Source organism: Aptenodytes forsteri, unplaced genomic scaffold (assembly GCF_000699145.1).
Source record: "Aptenodytes forsteri isolate BGI_AS27 unplaced genomic scaffold, ASM69914v1 Scaffold15, whole genome shotgun sequence".
Lineage (NCBI taxonomy): Eukaryota > Metazoa > Chordata > Aves > Sphenisciformes > Spheniscidae > Aptenodytes > Aptenodytes forsteri.
In genome coordinates, this window is record NW_008795129.1 from 11,762,242 (window position 1) to 11,769,844 (window position 7,603).

The window sequence follows — 7,603 nt, forward strand, 5'->3', positions numbered from 1 at the left end:
CCCGAACTCCCAAGGTGGGTCTAGACTGGGGGCTCAGGCAATTCCCATCCCCCCATCAAGCATCTCTCTGCTCCCCGGGGTAAAAGGAAGAAAAAGCCTGGGCCAAGTTGCTGCGGTGCTGAGCGTTAGGCAGCTCTTCCCACCCTAGTCCCTGCCCTGTGGGAGGACGCCCATCCTTAGCCATCGTGCTTGTCCTCGTGCAGGGATGGGAGGGTGCTGGGGTTGGGGGAAAAGGGTTGCAGAGGGGGTGGTTTGGCTTCTAACACTGACACTTTGTATTCATGAGTAAATATTTGCTAATGGCAGCACAGCCGGGCGAACGTAAGGGAGCTGCTCCCCCCGCCGGAGCAGGCAGGGAAATGAATATGAATTTATCATGATTAGGTGAACCCAGCAGGGAGAGCGGGAGAGAGAGGGCTAGGCAGGGAGGGGGTGGGCGAAGATGGATCTGTGCAATAAAATTAAATAAGGACACCAAATAGAGTCACTTCTCACGCGCCTGCCCGCCCTCCCGCGTGTGGGGCCTCTCCTGCCTCCTGCGCTCCTCTGGCTTTGCTGATTTCTCTCTTTCCTTAAATTTATGAGGCCAATTATGAAGATGAGGTTGGAAGTTCTCAGAAGTTCACTAAATGCAAAGTGCGGTCCCTGCTGTTCCCATCAAATTAATTAACCAAGCGCTATTGATGGCCGGAGCGACGTCGGCGTGACGTGGAGCACGAGGGAAGGGCTGCTGGGATGCAGGTGGGGGGGGTCTGGCAGGGGGGCAGAGCTCCCTGCAGGGCATCCCCAGGGCCGGGGGATGCAGAGCAACAGCCCTGCCTGGGCAGCTGGTGGGCAGCAGGAGCGAGAGATGCAGTGGGGGATGCACCATGTCCCGGTGTCAATGCTCAGCATCACAGTCTCTGTTTCCAGCACCAGTGGTCTCTGGCTGGAGGAAGATCCACCCGGGTGATGGCAGGGCTGCCCTGACGAGAAGGTGGCGTGGATATGTGGCAGGATGCTGTGCCATGTCCCGTGGTGGAGGCCACGGCAGGGGCTGGTGGCCAGCATGAGCCTGTGCTTGGAGGAGCAAAGCCTGGCACCGGTGCCCTCTTGGGCACCCCAGGATCATCTCCCCAGCTGGGCGGGGGGCAGTGCTGACCATGATATCCCATGGGGGTGGTCTGCACAGGGCCTCATGCTTAGTAGACAAGTGACTTTCCCTATGGCTTAGCAGGGATGGTGCAGCCAGGACAGGCCCACTGCCACCTTCCCCTGCTCCCCGAGTCCCAGCAGCCCCCCCCGCCTCAGTTTCCCTACCTGCGCTATGGGAAACAACCTGCCTGTGACTTGCAGGTAAGATCTCATGAGCTGAGTGCCCCGATCTGACACAGCCCCTTGACCATCCCTGACCTTTGCATGAAGCAGCCTGGCTCTGTGCAGGGCTCAGGGAGAGGGTGGGCGGCTTCACGGTGGGGGCAGCAACCACGTGCCTAGAGCACACCAGCTCTTACAGGGCAGCGCCTGTGCCTGATGTAGCCATGTCGTGTGTCTCCCTCCTGGGGGGGGGCGGTCCAACATGACTCCCATGTCTGCCCTGTCCCATGGTGCTGAGATACCTCCTTCATGCTCACTGCATGTGCGAGAGGCTGGGATGCTGCTGCAAAGCTGCTGCAGTGTGGGGGATGTGTGTCCCCAGACTGCTCAGGTTCATCTCAGACACTGGGCAAATTGCCCTTCCTTTGCCTGTCTCGGGGGGGAAAATTCACTCAAAGCAGTTTATACGTTGCCCAGATAAGTCTCAACACTGGCTGTGCTAACAGCAAGTGCTCGAGGTTGTAAAAGCGTCCAATACTGAGGCCCTGGATCAAACCCAGGACGTCTCCACTTGCTACACTGCCGCTCTGTGCCTTAGTTTCCCTCCTTCTTGCGTTTCCTGAGGCTGTTTGCTCTTTGGGCAGAGTCTGGTTTTCATTGGGTGCAAACAGCATCCCAGTTCCCGAGGAGCCTTGATAGCACTTAGTGGCTGTGAGACGTGGCCAAATAAAGGTTCAGTCCTCACCCCCAAACCAGCCTTGTTTCACACCGAATATATGTGCCATAAGGCTCCCTGCTTGTACCACCCTGGCACAGGGACCTTCACCCTGTAGTGTCATGGGGTCCTTGACTTAAACCCTTTTGCATTTGCTGTCCAGGTCCAAGCAAACCAGCTTGTTCGAGGGGTAAAAGATGCAGGCTGTGTCCTTGGACCAGGGATCTCCCAGCAGGGCAAGGACACAAGAGGTGCCAGGGGAGGCCAGATCCGAGCACCCTTGCATGCACCCAGCTCCTGGCATGGCATGGCTGTGCGTCCCACAAGGATGCACCAGCCCCGTGCACGGCTCCGGCCGCATGCCTCTGCCTTTCCCACTCCTGCTTCTCTTTGCTGGCTTTACTCCTGCCCTGGTGATCAATGGGCTCTGGTCGGGCTGGAAAACAGCACAAACAGAGGCATTTACAAACCCGCTGTCTCTCCAACAGGGCCATAACTCAGGCTCCCCGTCACCGCGGGGAATGGGAGGCAGGCGCTCCTGCTCCAGCGGTGGCCGCAGTGCCAACGTTTCCCCTCTCGTGGTAAATGTGTTACTTGGGGATAATTTACCTGCTTATGTCAAGTTTTAAAAAGAAATAGACTGGCTGCTCTGCAGCTCCTGACAATCACAGCATGTGTGCGTGGACACACGTGTCTACCCAGAGAAAAAAAAATCACCTAAGCTGAAAGGAACAGTTTACAAACGCCTGGACTTCAGAGCTGCAGTCCCTGCGTGGAGTCTCTGGTGTCTAGTACTGAGGCTGAGCTCTCACCACGGTCTGTCCCTCCTTGGGGTCTCCAGGGTCTGCAGCCACCCACTGGGCTCCCCAGCCGCAACGGGGGCTGCTCGGGGCCGGGTGCCCCATGTCCCCCACAACATCCGGGAACATCCCCTGCCCACATGCCCATGGGATGCTGGTGCAGCCGCCCTATCGCCCGTGGGTGAGGACCTTACTGGGGACCCTGGGCGGCTGAGAAGCTGCTCCCGGCCGGTCCAGCCCCGATGCGGTGGGCTCGGGCAGCCGCCATCCTCGCAGGCAGCAGAGGGAGCTGGAGGACTGGGTATCGGCAGCAATGGGCAGGCTGCAGGCAGCCCGGGCCTGTGCTGGGGTCCTTTGGGCGGGCAGCTCAGCCAGCCCCATGTTGGGAGGATACCCAGACTGCCCCCCAGCAGGGCAGCGGGAGGTGCTCCCAGCCTGCAGACTGTCCCCCTCAGCCCTGTGGTGCCACCCCTCTGACCCGGCTCCAGACACGTCACCCCTATGGGTGCCCAGCTCTGCTGCGGGTACCTCCTGAGCTGGTCCTCCATCCCCCCTCTAGGCTTTTAGGGGCTCAGCCTCCCTGCTTCATTTTGAGGGGTCCATACAACTTCTCCCTGGCTGGACCCTGCTGTGTCCCTTGTCCCCCCCCTGTAACCAGCTGGGGTGGGTGGCACAGTGCTTCCCATCACCCTGAGGACCCTGGGGGGACAGCATGGTCCCCAGGGAGCCTGGCTGGACGTGAGGCAGGGGTAAGGTCTCCATCCCTGGGGCATCCCAGAGCCGGGGGGGGGGTCCTGCAGCATGTGGCGGGTGCCTGTCACTGCCATCCCCCAGTCTCCTTGCCCATAGGGAGCTGATTTATGTCTGCGCCAGCCTGCGCTGACCTCCTACTTTGGCTCAGGCATTATAACTAATGGCAGGTCAGTAGAGCTACAGCGAAAGTGAAGTGGCTGGTAAGGGGCCAGGGAGGGGGGGTGCAGGGGGGGGGGGGGGGTGGGGTGGGGTATGGGGGGCGGGGGGTGGGGGATACGTACGATGCAGGAGCTGCCAAAGCTCTGGTTGCAATGGCACAGCTACCCAGAGCCAGGGGCAGCCCGGGCTGGAGCAGACATAGCTCCCAGCCTGTCCCCCTCCACCTTGTCCCTGTCCCCTCTCCTGAGGGCTCTCCCTGACCGTGCTTTCCTCCTGTTTACCCACAATGGGGTCCTGGGTCAGTGGCATCAAGCCTGGAGGGGTGGCTCCTTGTTGGAGGGAGACTGAGGCACCCACGAACTGATGGCTTCATGAACATTAACAGCAAAGCCAGGGAGGGCACCAGGTATCTGAGCCCAGCCCCTGCCCAGGACTTGCTGGGATGAGGGACCAGGAGGACCTGGACCAGGTACAGCAGAGTGCGATGCCACGGTTGGTGGCCTGAAGCATCCCCCTTGGTCTTTTGCTCCCACCTCCTGCTTGATCCATGAGCCCTGGGGTGCAGAAATCTCCTGGGGGGCATTGGGTGGGTGTGTGGGTGTGTGGGTGTGTGTGGTGTTTACACCCCCCCCCCCCCCCCCGCCCCGTGGGACACATGTCCCTCCAGGTCCCAGACCCCCCACCCCAGTGCACATGGGCACTGTGTCACAGCCCCACCACAGCATACTCTCCATGTGTTTCGGCAATAAGCCCTGTTTGTTTTCCCAGCTGGACTGGATAACTAGCCCAGCAACACGGCCAGACTATGGGAGCTGAGCTTTGGGGACAGCTATATCAGCTGCCACCCCAATCCCTGCCTGCAGCAACTGCTGAGGTGGGACCTCAGCACAGCTGTAAACCTTGATGTTCGGTACCCACCAAGCAGCTGCTCCCCGTCCTGGGACGATAGCAGCCTGACCTGCCAGTCTAGGTGGTCTGAGTGGGTTGGGGACAGCCCTTGGACATGCCATAAAAAACACCTGCCCTGCTCTTGGCTGCAGACCGAGAGCTCCCCACTGTCTGGTGATAAGGCAGAACGTTTAAAAAAAAATGACCAGAGCATAAGAATAACAAGGTTTCTGACTCCTGAAGCTCTGCGGGAGCGTTTGCACAACACAGTGATTCCCTCGTTGTCCTCTGCTTGGGCAGGACCCGAGGGCCTCCCAGGAGCAGCACTGCCATGGCTAAATGTCATTGGTGTGCCCCGGGCTGGGGTTTCCCTGCCCCGGCAGGAGCCCAGTTTTGCCCAGGCAGTGGAGGGGAAACTGGGAACAAACCCGACCATGGTCCTGTTGCTTGGAGTGCTCCCACCCCTTGGCTGCACTGCACGAGCTCCCTGCTTGCCCAGTCTCCTGATTCTCCTGATTTGGCTTTCTTTTGCCAGGAGGAGCTCTCTCTACAATGTATTTTCCACACAGCGTGTGCTGGTTTGGCTGGGGGCTTACCCACAGGGTGGCACACGTGATCCCAGGGGCAGAGCAGGGTCCTAAGGCTAAGAGACAGTCCCTGGGGTGAAAACTGCATCCCCACGAGATGTCTGCACAAACCTCTCCCTCAAAATCATTTCTGAGACAGGACTGGGGCCAGGTTTTTGGCAAATGTTTGTACTACTGTTGACTGGAGTTAAACACCACTGGTCTTGCCCAAATTCCAGGCTGATGCTGCATATGTGATGCAGCTGTGCTAACACCCTGCCTTTGCTCTTTGCTGGGGAAGGATGAGAAGGTAGCAAACCATACCTGTGTAAGACGTTAGGACTTTCCCAGAGGTAAGCAATATCTGCCTGCCTGCCTGCTGTGGGAAGGGCTCTTTTTCGGTGGGCTGTATTGCCAAGGGCTGGGGTGTGCTGGCTGCCACCCCCGTGGCCGGACACGCAGGGCTCTGCTAGCCTCTCCTGGCACTGCCTGTCCATCCCGCAGATGCAATGGGTCTGTCACGGTCCCACCAGGCTTCCTGCTGCTGTTTGCAAACTGAGGGGTCTGCTGGTGTCCAGAGTGACACTTGTTGTGCTTTCCAACTGATAACACACATTTCTGCTCCCCGTTTCTCAACCAAGGAGTATTAACTTTGCAAGGCTGCAGTAAAAGCTCGCATCCTTGCAAGCAGCCCCTCCCCAACAAGTTTATCAAGTCCTTCACACAACTCCATTGCAGGTCATTTTGCAACATTATGGGGGCGATTTTTATTTTTTTTTAGGATCCTTCTTAGGGCTAAGCTGGGTTCAGGCAGTACCAGCTTGGGGCTTGCACCACCCTAGAGTGTTGGCCATTGACAGGTCTGGGTGCAGCATACAAAGCTCAGCCCAGCTGGTGAAGCACGTCCTCTGGTCTGAACCTGCTGCAGAAGCAGGAGCTTGGTGCTTTCCCAGCCAGCTCACAGCAAAGGTGATTTGTTTGAAATAATTTCCGTCGCCTCTGCACTTCTTTTGGCCGCTGGCTTCAGGAGAGCGGTTAAATCTATGCTGCAAGACAGCATCAGAGGCTGAGCTTCATTCAGAAGAAGCTGTTGGTGTTCCAACACCAATGTTGTTGGTGAACGTAGGAATGTTCAGAAGAAGCTGTTGGAGGGTGTTGCTCAGCTCTCACTCTGAACAGGCCTAAAATCAGATCTGGAGTGTAAAAGTTGATGAGTACAGATAGACGACTCCAGCTCCAGATTAGCAGCTTTTGCTGCAGAGCTGGGATGCTCCCACTGGTTGCTCTTTGGGATCAGTTTTGCTCCAGCAATGTTTCAAGTTTGTCAAACACCCTTTTAAGGCCAGGACAGCGTGGAAGGGGCATGGGGAGCCGTAAATAAGTGGGAGCTTTAAAAAACTCCCTGAAATGACCAATAAATCCCCCAAGACATGACAGGGATCGTTCACGGATCCCTCTGGAAGAAATCCAGCTCTGCACTGAAAAGAAAAAGTACTTTCAAAAGCAAGGTTAGAACAGCACAATGAGGTGCCCAGGCGGGGAGCAGCCTTCATCTGAGCCTCCTTCTCCATCGCTCAAGGACAGTCATGTCCCCTGGCAGGTCCCTGTGCCACCCGCTCCCCTTGCCTTGCTGTGTCCTGCCTGGAGTTGTGGGGATGCACGCAGCAAAGCAAAAGAAATTGAGGGTCTGAGCCTACAGACCGCCTGGCACAAGGTAAATAACACAGGCTGGATCCGGCCGTAACCCCCAGCAGGAGGCAGCTGCGCCATGCTGTCCTGCGGGGTGCAGAGTGTGTGGGTGGGTGGCATCCCCTTGGCATCACCCACATCAGGTCTGGCAAGGGCTGGGGGCTGCACAGACCTTCCCTGCACGCGGAGAAGATGGAAAAACCCCACCAGTGTGGCTTCTCACCATGTCTGCGAGGTGCCAGCAGGGCCGGATCCAGCCACATAGAGGGACCCTGATGGCAGTGCAACTGATCCTCTCCTGGGGCCTGGACTGAAGGCGCTGGTGGGGATATCTCCAGCCCACTGAGACACCCCATAAGTCTGACCACATCTGTGGATGCTCTTCAGGTCTCTGGGGAGAGGATGGGGAACAAGTTGCCGCTTGCACATCTCCTTCTCCTCCACCCCAGTGAAAACTCCCAAGGGGGCTGAGGATGTGGGGTGGGCAGAGGTGGGGAGGGAGACTGGACGTACCGCCTTGCCAGGGTGCTGGGAGGGGGCGAGGGGCATGCAGGCAGCTGGGTGGGTGTGGGGACACCCGGCTGCAGCGGGTGGGTGGCAGTGCGGAGGTGTGGGGTCCGTCAGGAGAAGCGCCTGCATGCGCAGCCCCGGCACCCCATTCTGGGGCTGTGGGGTGCTCATCCTTGCTGTGCGCCCCACACTGGGGTGTGTGTGTGTGTGTGTGTGTGTGTGTGTGT